The sequence below is a fragment of the Trachemys scripta genome, chromosome 1 (genome assembly GCF_013100865.1).
Source record: "Trachemys scripta elegans isolate TJP31775 chromosome 1, CAS_Tse_1.0, whole genome shotgun sequence".
Taxonomy (NCBI): domain Eukaryota; kingdom Metazoa; phylum Chordata; order Testudines; family Emydidae; genus Trachemys; species Trachemys scripta.
The window spans coordinates 130,655,333-130,666,634 of NC_048298.1; positions in this window are offsets into that span (position 1 = coordinate 130,655,333).

An 11,302-nucleotide genomic window follows, 5' to 3' on the forward strand; every position below is an offset into this window, starting at 1 on the left:
AGTAGCAAAAATAAGAATTAAGTTCTTGGCATCCTGATTTTTCTTAGGTTACGGCAGAGAGTAAATTCCACTCACTTCACATGTCATTTATAGGACTTGTCTACTCTTCATCTAAAAGACAAAGTAAAAAGGCCTGTGTTTTTAAGTACAGGCTGCAGTAGCGGTCAGCTGGTTCAGCAAATGTAAGTTGAATAATGAGATTCAAAATGCCAGATGGTCTTGCTGGCTAATACACATCTTAAATGCATCTGGTGATGGTGAGGAGCACCTTGTCTCTCTATCAGCAATACTGTCACCAGACAAACAACTCTTTTGGAATAATATTGTATTAAATTTTTCATTTTAAAAAGATTACAGATTTTAAACAAGTCAAACGAGCCAGAATAAATAGAGGGTGAAGTGTGGCTCTGTATAGAGACCTGGATTTGAACTGGGAGACAGGGCTTAGTTCCAGTACCTGCCACTGATGTGATGTGTAACCTTGGACAAGTCACTTCACTTCTATGTCTGTTTCCCTCCATCTTTTGTGTCTCATCTGTTTATAAGCTCTTTGGAGCAAGGATTGTCTAATGTATAGTTCCTAGCACCACACACCATTGTACAAAACAAAAATACAGGTACAGACTGCATTATTGTGAGAAGAGTATTTAGGTCTTCAGGTGATCTTTGCAATAATTGAACAGCTGGCAAATTGTTCAGAAATCATCTAATGTTAATCATCAGCTAGGAATAGTCTCAGGAAGTAATCTTAAGTCCCCAACAGAAGTTTGACAATCAACTAGACATGTCCCAGAAAGAGAACATGGGGTATGTTTTATGTCAAGGTCAATACTTATTAACCAGTGAGAGTGACTTTTAAAAAGCTTTGTCATGTAATGTGGCTGCCTTAAATTTGTATAAATACAAAAAAAAAATCAGTGTTGTATTAATACTTAGCCCTTTGAAGATCTAAAGTGCTGTCTACATGTCAACATATTACTTTTCTTTTTCTTTAAGTAGTGGCTCCAGACTGAGTTTTGACATAGAAGAAAGTTTAGTGAAAGAAATGTGACCCAAAGCAAAAACGTGTGGGGTAAGGACTGAGGGGAAGACTAAGTGGAGAAGAAAAACTGAAGAAACAAAGCTTTGAATAGTGGATGTGAAAGTCAACTAAAGACTGGGGTGGGGAGTGTAATGAAAAAAAGTGTCTCCACCTTCTGTGCAGGCTTCCTCAATGCTCAGCTCCTACCCAGTATGCTCTGCTAGAGATGGAGCGTGGCACTGAGAGCCAGGAAGCCTGATGTGGGTCACACTCCCTCTCTGACCCCTCTGAGTCAGGTAAAGGGCTCAGAGTAGTGTAAAATACACAATGGTGTGTAGCTTTTGGGCAGCACTGGTGTCCCTGGGCAGCTGGGGTTAGGTTGCCATAACTTCGCGCACACACATACAGTCTAAATTACACTGGGTGCCTGTTGGGTCCCTGCAACAGCCCAAAACTGGGAACACTGAAAGCCGTTTTATCCCCACTCACCCTGGGGTGTGAGTTCTGAGCTGGGCAACATGCCTATGACATAATTACAATACCCGTTTTATCACCTTGTCATAATTGACCAGTCAACACTGCTGAGAAAAGTTCTGTTTTATATTCGGGAAGTCAGAGCAATCAGGATGATATTGTTCCAAATATTTCTGCTTTCAGACAGGCCAGTTCTACTCACCTATGCATGACGCTATTTGGAGAACATATTGTTCAGAGCTTAAATATTTAGCTTCTGTGGTTGTACAGTGCAATGGATTAGGTTGGTCTTTAGGCATTCATGTAATAAACATGATTAATAACAGACCCCAATATAATGAACTTCCTCCTGCTGTTTTGAAAAAAGTCTCTATCAAACAAGTTGGTAAGATTGTCAGTTTCCCTCTGACCCATAAGCCCTTTAACAAATACATTGCATTGTAGAGAAAGTATCTCCCTGAAATATCTTATAGCACCTTTCATTTAAAGGTCTCAAACCACTTTACAAACATTGACTGACAACCTTACTAAAGGTCCTATAAGGTAGGCAAATACTAGAGCAAGAGAGAACCTTCTGCTATCTCTGCAATGCTACCGTTTCTGGGGTAGAATACAGCACCCATCTAACCGTGCACAGCAGTACTTTACAGGGGGAATTTAGCTAGGCGATATGTAATTATGTGTATTGAATTTTGTCCGAGACACCTTTTCTCTTAAGAAATTTTTTCCAAGATCCCTAATTACAATATATTGGCAAGACCTTGGCTTTATGTCTTATCGAAAGGACAGCACCTCTAGCACTACATCGTGTGCTACAATGAAGTTGGGGTTCAGTACAGGCTTTGAGGGAAGTGTACCACTTAGGCCTTGGCTACACTTACCTGGTAGTTCGACGGCTGGAAATCGAACTTCTGGGTTCGACTTATCGCGTCTAGTCTGGACGTGATAAGTCGAACCCGGAAGTGCTCGCCGTCGACTGCGGTACTCCAGCTCGCCGAGAGGAGTACCGCGGAGTCGACGGGGGAGCCTGCCTGCCGCGTGTGGACCAAGGTAAGTTCGAACTAATTCGAACTAAGGTACTTCGAACTTCAGCTACGTTATTCACGTAGCTGAAGTTGCGTACCTTAGTTCGAATTAGGGGGGTAGTGTAGACCAAGCCTTGGTGAATGACTGATACTGCCTCCTGTAGCTAGGTTTTCCTAGAATCCATTCTATCCAAATGCTAATCCAGTTTAGTTTGAAAAATCTGAAGGGGTATAGTTGCAAAGTGAGACATGAATGAGAAAATGTACATACATTTTTTCAGCTCCCAGTGGGAGTCTTTTCATTAACTTCAGAGGGAGTCTGATTGGGCCTGAAGAGAAGGGGATCAGAGTAGCATGGAAGAAATGACTAACAAACTAGGTGACATACAAAGAGGGAACATTCAGCTTTTTTTAGCATTAAGAGGGGGAATAAATAAGCCACAGTAGATCAGATGGTTAATGTCATTTTGCTTTGAAAAACTCAAGTGGGAGCAAGCAGTGTTTTCGAGCACCCAGAAGCATAAGGTACTGAGGGCACTGAGCATTAGATGGTGGGAGACAAAAGGCCATAGCTTCAGGAAGGGACACAAGATAAAGCACACTTTAAAGGTCCTGATTTTTAAGTTGTTGATTTGCACAAACTTACACTGTATGTTAATCCATGTTCTTTATGATTCTGAAAAGAAGTGCCAGTTTATGCAGCAGTCCTAATTAACTGCACAATCTTGTGCCAGTTTTGACTAATTGCAATACAAGGTTTTTTAAAAAGAACAAAACACTTTCTAATCCAAATCGTGTATTGAATCTTTTTCATGGTTATTTATTTTTTGTACATTAAAGACTGATTGATTTTAAGAGTGTTTCTTGTATTATTTAATAGTTTCAGTGCAACCTAGTTAAACATAGATACCCCAAAATCTCCCAAATCACAACTTGGAGGAAAAAAAAAAACTTATCAAGGCAAAGTTACAATAAAATATGAACATACTGCATTGTATATTACTTATTCAGGATCAAATTAATATTCAAAGAACCTGGCTAACGATTCTGCCTTGCTGGCTATGGAGTCCTCCTCCTCTAAGTATGCTAAAGACCGTGATCAAATTTCTTTTTAGCACTTCTCTTGTGCATACACATGGCGTGAAAGGTTTTGCATTACAAGGATAGATTTTACTATACCATAATTCCATAAAAGTCACATTTTTTCCAATAGGCAATATCAAGTACAGCTGCTAACAATAAAAAAATTAATTTGTCTTGTTTAAAATTAGGGCTGTCAATCACAGTTAACTCAGGCGATTAACTCAAAAAAGTTAATCGGAGTTAAAAAAATCGTGATAAATCGCAGTTTTAATTGCACTGTTAATCGAACACCAACTGAAATTTCTTAAATATTTTGGATGTTTTTTTCTACATTTTTATATATATTGTATTCTGTGTTATAATTGAAATCAAAGTGTATATTATTTTTATTACAAATATTTGCACTGTAAAAATGATAAAAATAGTAGTTTTCAATTCACTTCGTACAAGTACTGTAGTGCAATCTCTTTGTTGTGAAAGTGCAACTTACAAATTAATATTTTTTGTTACATAACTGCACTCAAAAACAAAACAATGTAAAACTTTAGCGCCTACAAGTCCACTCAGTCCTACTTCTTGTTCAGCCAATCGCTAAGACAAACAAGTTTGTTTACATTTCTGGGCGATACTGCTGCCCTCTTCTTATTTACAATGTCACCAGAAAGTGAAAACAGGCATTTGCATGGCACTTTTGTAACTGGCATTGCAAGGTTTTTATGTGCCCCTTCATGCTTCAGCCACCATTCCGGAGGACATGTTTCCATGCTGATGTTGCTTGTTAAAAAAATCATGTGTTAATTAAATTTGTGACTGAAGTCCGGGGCGAGAATTGTATGTCCCCTTCTTTGTTTTACCCACATTCTGCCATATATTTCATGTTATAGCAGCCTTGGATGATGACCCAGTACATGTTGTTCATTTTAAGAACACTTTCACTGCAGATTTGACAAAACGCAAAGAAGGTCCCAATGTGAGATTTCTAAAAATAGCTACAACACTGGACCCAAGGTTTAAGAATCCGAAGTGCCTTCCAAAATCTGAGAGGGATGAGGTGTGGAGCATGCTTTCAGAAGTCTTAAAAGTGCAATACTCCGATGTGGAAACTACAGAACCCAAACCACCAAAAAAGAAAATCAACCTGCTGGTGGCATCTGGCTCAGATGATGAAAATGAACATGCGTCAGTCTGCACTTCTTTTGGATTGTTATTGAGCAGAACCCATCATCAGCATGGACGCATGTCCCCTGGAATGGTGGTTGAAGCATGAAGGGACATATGAATCTTTAGCGCATCTGGCACGTAAATATCTTACAACGCCGGCTACAACAGTGCAATGAGAACGCCTGTTCTCACTTTCAGGTGACATTGTAAACCAGAAGCGGGCAGCATTATCACCTGCAAATGTAACCAAACTTGTTTGTCTTAGCGATTGGCTGAACAAGAAGTAGGACTGAGTGAACTTGTAGGCTGTAAAGTTTTACATTGTTTTATTTTTGAATGCAGTTGTTTTTTGTACATAATTCTACTTTCATGATGAGATTGCACTACAGTACTTGTATGAGGTGAATTGAAAAATACTATTTTGTTTTTTGAAGTGCAAATATTTGTAATAAAAATAAATATAAAGTGAGCACTGTACACTTTGTATCTATGTTGTAATTGAAATCAATATATTTGAAAATGTAGAAAACCTCCAAAAATATTTAATAAATTTCAATTGGTATTCTATCATTTAACAATGCAATTAAAACTGTGATTAATAACTATTCATTTTTTGAGTTAATCACATGAATTAACTGCGATTAATCAATGGCCCTAATAATTGCTTAACTGCAATTAATCACATGATTAATTGCGATTAATTTTTTAATCACTTGACAACTCTAATTATTATCCAAAGTCACACAGCAAGTCAATGCCAGAGCCAAGAATGGAACCTAGGAATTCTGACTCTGACTCCCTGATCTTTCTCCTACTTGATCTTAAATTAAATTATGTATAATTTACTTAATGTTGCTAAATATATTGTCTTGTTACTCATGTAATATTCTTAAAACACTACATTCTTAAAACAACAAAAGAAGCAGTCGTTTATGCCTGTGCACCCTGGTTGTTAGATCCTCGTTTAATATTCTGAGACATGGGTGCCAGGTTTGTATAATTTTTGTTGGTGCCCAGGATGGGTCCAAGCAGAGCCGTCCTGTCCATAGGACAGACCAGGGCAACTGCCTTGGGCCCTGCACTTTGGGGGGCCCCAAAAATGTAGAAAACATCCAAAAATCTTTAAATAAATGGTATTCTATTATTGTTTAACAGTGTGATTAATCGTGATTAATTTTTTACATTAGCTTTAATTAGCCCTTTTTAAAATGTAGATCCTTTACTGGAGCATTAAGTAGGCTGGTCAGAGGATCTCTAGGAAGGAGATATTTTGTGATAAGATGAATCTCTTTAATAATTTTCTCCCAAACAGTTTAATGCTTGGACACAACCTCCACATGTGCAAGTATGTTCCCATCTCCCTGCAACCCCTCCAACAGAGGGACTCCCATGTAGCAAAAATACGATAGCTCTTAACAAGTCAAATGCCAGCGGTACAGCAACTTATAAATGTTTTCTTTATGAGCTATACAAATTGGAGATGTATATCCCCTTTCCCATATGTAGATCCACTCATTCAGATCAACTTCTTTGTCCAAATCCCTCTCCCATCTTTTCATCTGGGTTGTTTTCTCATCAACAGCTTTTTCAATCAAAATTGTACATATCTTAGAAATTAAACCGTTTGTTCCAGCTTGCTCTGTCGCAACTTCTCAAATGAGGTTAAAGGTGTTTGGTCCCCAGAGTGTAACCACTTTGCTGCAGGGTGGCTGCCCCCTTTTCCTTCTATTTTTGCCAGTATCTATTCAGATGTAAGAAAACTGCGGTTGTTCTGCGTAATTGATTAAATGAACTTAAACACTAGGTGGCATGATCTCACTGGAAAATGTCTTGTTTGTACAAAACACTGAAAACTATGGGCCAAATTCTCAGGTGAGGCTAGAGGGAATCGAATTTGATGTAATGTACACATTGCAGGGACAGAAAGGACCAGTGTGTTGTGCCTGCTTAGGCTACTTCAGACTTACTACTGTGGACTCTCACACTGTTACCAATAGGTAACTTACACTCGTCCTCATATATTATCTCCAAATTTGGCCCTTTAAGTTCTGCTGCACCACTTGTGATCATATTCTATAGGTCTTTCTAAATCCTACTGCCCTTACCATTTTCAGTAGCACTGAAACATTGACACATCTGACCCCATTTTCAGAAGTTCTGAGCACTCACAGCTCTAGTTAGTTGATGAGAACTGATAGCACCCACTATTTCAGAAAACCAGCCCTAGCTTGTTTAACTTCTGAGTAATCTAAAGCAAAAATACAAGTGGATATGATAGGAATACTATTCACCCGAACGTGAGCAACAGTAGAGTGTTCTCTACTCTGTTTATATATAAACATTATGACACATTCTGGAACTTGACCTGTTCTTTTTGTACTTCATGCACTGAGTTTAATCAGGAGTACTTGTGGCACCTTAGAGACTAACAAATTTATTAGAGCATAAGCTTTCGTGGACTACAGGCCACTTCTTCGGATGCATATAGAGTGAAACATATATCGAGGAGATATATATACACACATACAGAGAGCATAAAGAGGTGGGGGTTGTCTTACCAACTCTGAGAGGCCAATTAAGTAAGAGAAAAAAACTTTTGAAGTGATAATCAAGCTAGCCCAGTACAGACAGTTTGATAAGAAGTGTGAGAATACTTACAAGGGGAGATAGATTCAATGTTTGTAATGCTAGCTTGATTATCACTTCAAAAGTTTTGAAGAAGTAGGCTGTAGTCCACGAAAGCTTATGCTCTAATAAATTTGTTAGTCTCTAAGGTGCCACAAGTACTCCTGTTCTTTTTGCAGACACTAGAAAGTGTTTGTTTTGTTTGTACCCTTTCATATCTCTTTCACTCTTGCGTGAAATCACTGAAATCTATGTTCTTATTCCTAGTTTTACTACAAACCATCTCAGTGCTCTGTATGAAGGTGGAGTATATAACCCCAGTTTAGCTAACAAGCTGTGGTGTGTACTGGCTCTTTGGAGGCAGCAGACATGATGTTACTGCTGTGTGTGTCCAGTAAGAGGGACTGGACACAGCAGGGGAGATAGTTTTTGAGGAGACTTGGGACCAGAAGAGTTGTTGGGGTCACTCTGCAAGGAGTGACTGGGCTGGTGGAAGCCAGGGGGAGGCCATTGTGCTGTGAGCACGCCGCTGGTGTCAGGGCTCTGATCCAAAGCTGTACAGCATAGAGGTACCCAAGGTTACAGGGCAGGTGGTGAAAGACCCCTTCAAAGTGTCACAAATACCTTTGATTATTAACCCGTAGGACTGAGCGTCCTCTGGAATTCCACTGAGGATAAGAAGTTATTCTCAGTACCTACCTGTCCCTCCCTTTGCACCTGTGCCCTGTGTGTTCTTCAGCTCACTTCTAGCTGTACTGCCAGATATCCAGACCTTCCCGGGGCCTCCCTGTTATGGACATTTAAAGATTCCCTTCTGACTGGGCCTCAACCCTTAGTCTTCCAGAAGCCCTGCTCCTTGGCTACATGTAGCCTTCCCCTACTGCTTCAGGCTTGTCTAAACAGCTATGTTAGTGTGCCGTAAGTGAGGGTATGAATGAATTTATATGCACTAGCTTCTCTGCACCAAGCTCCCCCTGTGGTTGCTCTTATTGCACACTAACTCTGGTGGTGTAGCTTAATGCACTGCCAGTGCGCACAAAGGCACTCTTAAGGTAAGTCTACACTTCAAAAGAAAAAAAAAGTGGCAGCAAGTTTCAAAGCCTGGGTCAACTGACTTGGGCTCACGGGGGCAAGTGCTTTAGGGCTAAAAATAGCAGTGTTAAGCATTGCTGCTCTGAAACCTGGTGAGGAGGGTGGGTCTCAGAGCCTGAGCTCCAGCCCAAGCAGGAAGCTCTAACACTGCTATTTTTAGCCACACTTCACAAGCCCAAGTCAGTTGACCCAGGCTCTGACACTTGGTGCTGCTTGGTTTCTTTTTTGCTATGTGGACGTACCTGTTTGCACAGTCAGTGTGTCTACATGAGCAGTTAGTGTGGAGCAGATAGTGTACATGAACTACTGTGGGCTTTTCCCCATGTAAAAAAACCCCTTCCTAGGATAACATTTTCAAGGAGGAAGCACACAATTCCCATTGAATTTCACTAGGATCTGAAAATCTTGATTTCTCAGGATCTTTTACAAATCCCTTAGCCCAATGATCCAATGACAGGATTGTAATAACTGCAAGGGAATATCTAAATCCAAGCAAAACAAAGCCAAAAATTATAGACGAATCTGTAAAAAAAAACCCCTCTATTAGTATTTAAACTTTGGCTTTACAAAATCTAACTACTGCACCACGTGGCAAGACTAAACAGCTTTCCTTGTTTGCTATTGCACCTGGAACAATATGGTTCAACTGATAATTTTTCCTTTGCTTTTAAAATAAATGTAAATGTTTTCTTTAGGCATTATATTGAGACAGTTCCTAGCTGGTGGCTCTTAGACATGGAATTACCTTTAGTGAATGCAGGTAAGCCTTGGCAACTGCCTTTGCCCCATACATGTACATTGTAGGTTATCACTCCTTCTGGAAACTATTGAACAATTCTGAACTGTTATAGGATCATGAAGGAGAGAGCAACTGCAAAAATCAGTAGCGAAGGTATGTTAAGTGGCAGTATAGCCTAGTGCAGGGGTCTCAAACACACGGCCCGCGGGGTGATTTTCTGCGGCCCGCGAGCCCCTCGCAGCCCCCCCACCCTTCCCCAGTGTTTACCAGAGCGGCTCCGGCCGGACGTGCACTGGGAGCAAGGCATGCTCCCTGCCTCCCTGCCCTGCGCAGCTCCGGGAAGAGGCTGGAACATGAGCAAGGTGGGGGCGGAGGGGCTGTGTGTGGCTTGGGGCGGCCCCTCCAGAGAGGGGCAGCACGTCCAGCTATTCTGCGGCAATTCGGCGGACGGTCCCTCACTCCCGCTCGGAGCGAAGGACCTTCCGGCGAATTGCCGCCACAGATCTTTTTTTTTTTTTTTGCGCCGCTTGGGGCAGCAAAACCCTGGAGCCGGCCCTGGCTGTACCCCTCACCCCTCCTGCACCCCAAACCCCAACTCCCTGCCCTGAGCCCCCACCACACCCCACACCCCTCCTGCACCCCCTGGGGGCAGGGAGGGGGCAGAGTTGGGGTGGGGATTTTGGGGAAGGGGTTAGAATGGGGCCAGGGAAGGGGTGGGAAGAGGCAGGGCAGGGGCGGGGCCTCATGGAAGGGATGGAGTGGGGGTGGGGCCGAGGGCGGCGGCGGGGAGGTGTCAGTAATGCGGCCCCCAAGCCAATGTACTAGTCCTTATGTGGCCCTCATGGTCATTTGAGTTTGAGACCCTGGCCTAGTGGCATAGTCCCTAAACTGGGCTTTAGGAGACCTGGGTTCACTTCCTAGCTCCTCTATGAGTTTGTTGGGTGCCCTTAGGCAAGTCCTGTCTCCCTGTGCTTTGGTTTCCTCACCTATAAAATGGGGCTAATGATACTGACACACTGATATTGAAAAGTGCTAAATTTTTATTATCAGATGTTTCGTTATATGCTGTGAAATTAATTGATTGTTGTAAGTAACAACATAATGAATGACAAAAAGGTGATTAACTGAAACAGTAAAATAAGAAGCCTAATGCTAAAAATACTTCTCTGACTTCCCTGTGTTAACTAATAAGATAGATCTCTATTAATATCCAACTCAAAATTGATAGGATCTTATGCTTCCTTAATAAGGTCATAATTAAAATATTAAAACCACATTTTGGGGCATAATTTGTTCTAGATAGAGATGGAGGAAATGAGGTGAGGCCAAGCCACACTATTGCAATCAGGATTGTAAACACAACCTTTAGAGCTGTGATGTTCTAGGGCAGTGGTTCTCAACCAGGGTTATGTATACACAGAGGTCTTCCAGGGGTTACATCAACTCATCTAGGTATTTGCCTAGTTTTACAACAGGCTACATAAAAAGCACAAACTAAAATTTCATACTGACAATGACTTGTTTATATCATTCTATATACAATACACTGAAATGAAAGTATATTTATATGCCAATTGATGTATTTTATAATTATGTTGTAAAATGAGAAAGTAAGCAATTTTTCAGTAATTGTGTGCAGTGACATGTTTGTATTTTTATGTCTGATTTTGTAAGCAAATAGTTTTTAAGTGAAGTGAAACTTGGGGGTACACAAGACAAATCATCTTCCTGAAAGGGGTAAAGTAGTCTGGAAAAGTTAAGAGCCACTTGTACTAGTGGGGTACTCTTGTGGGGGGACCTCTGTTAAAATGTTGCTATCTCATTGAGGGGAAGGCTTCAGCATAATTTATCTGCCTGTGCTGGAGGAGTTTGCCTCCTGTCTGGATACTGTTACACCACACCCACCAGATTACTTTTCACGTGGGTTCCTACAAATACTTCTCAGGAGCCAATCTTTTGCCTTTAGAATGAACCATATTGCACCAAATGGCATTCTGTCTCTCCCCCCTCAAATATTGCAATGGATGAGGATCACCTTCAAAAATATTCCCTACAAAGTCTTCATCCCTCCTGTCTCCATTT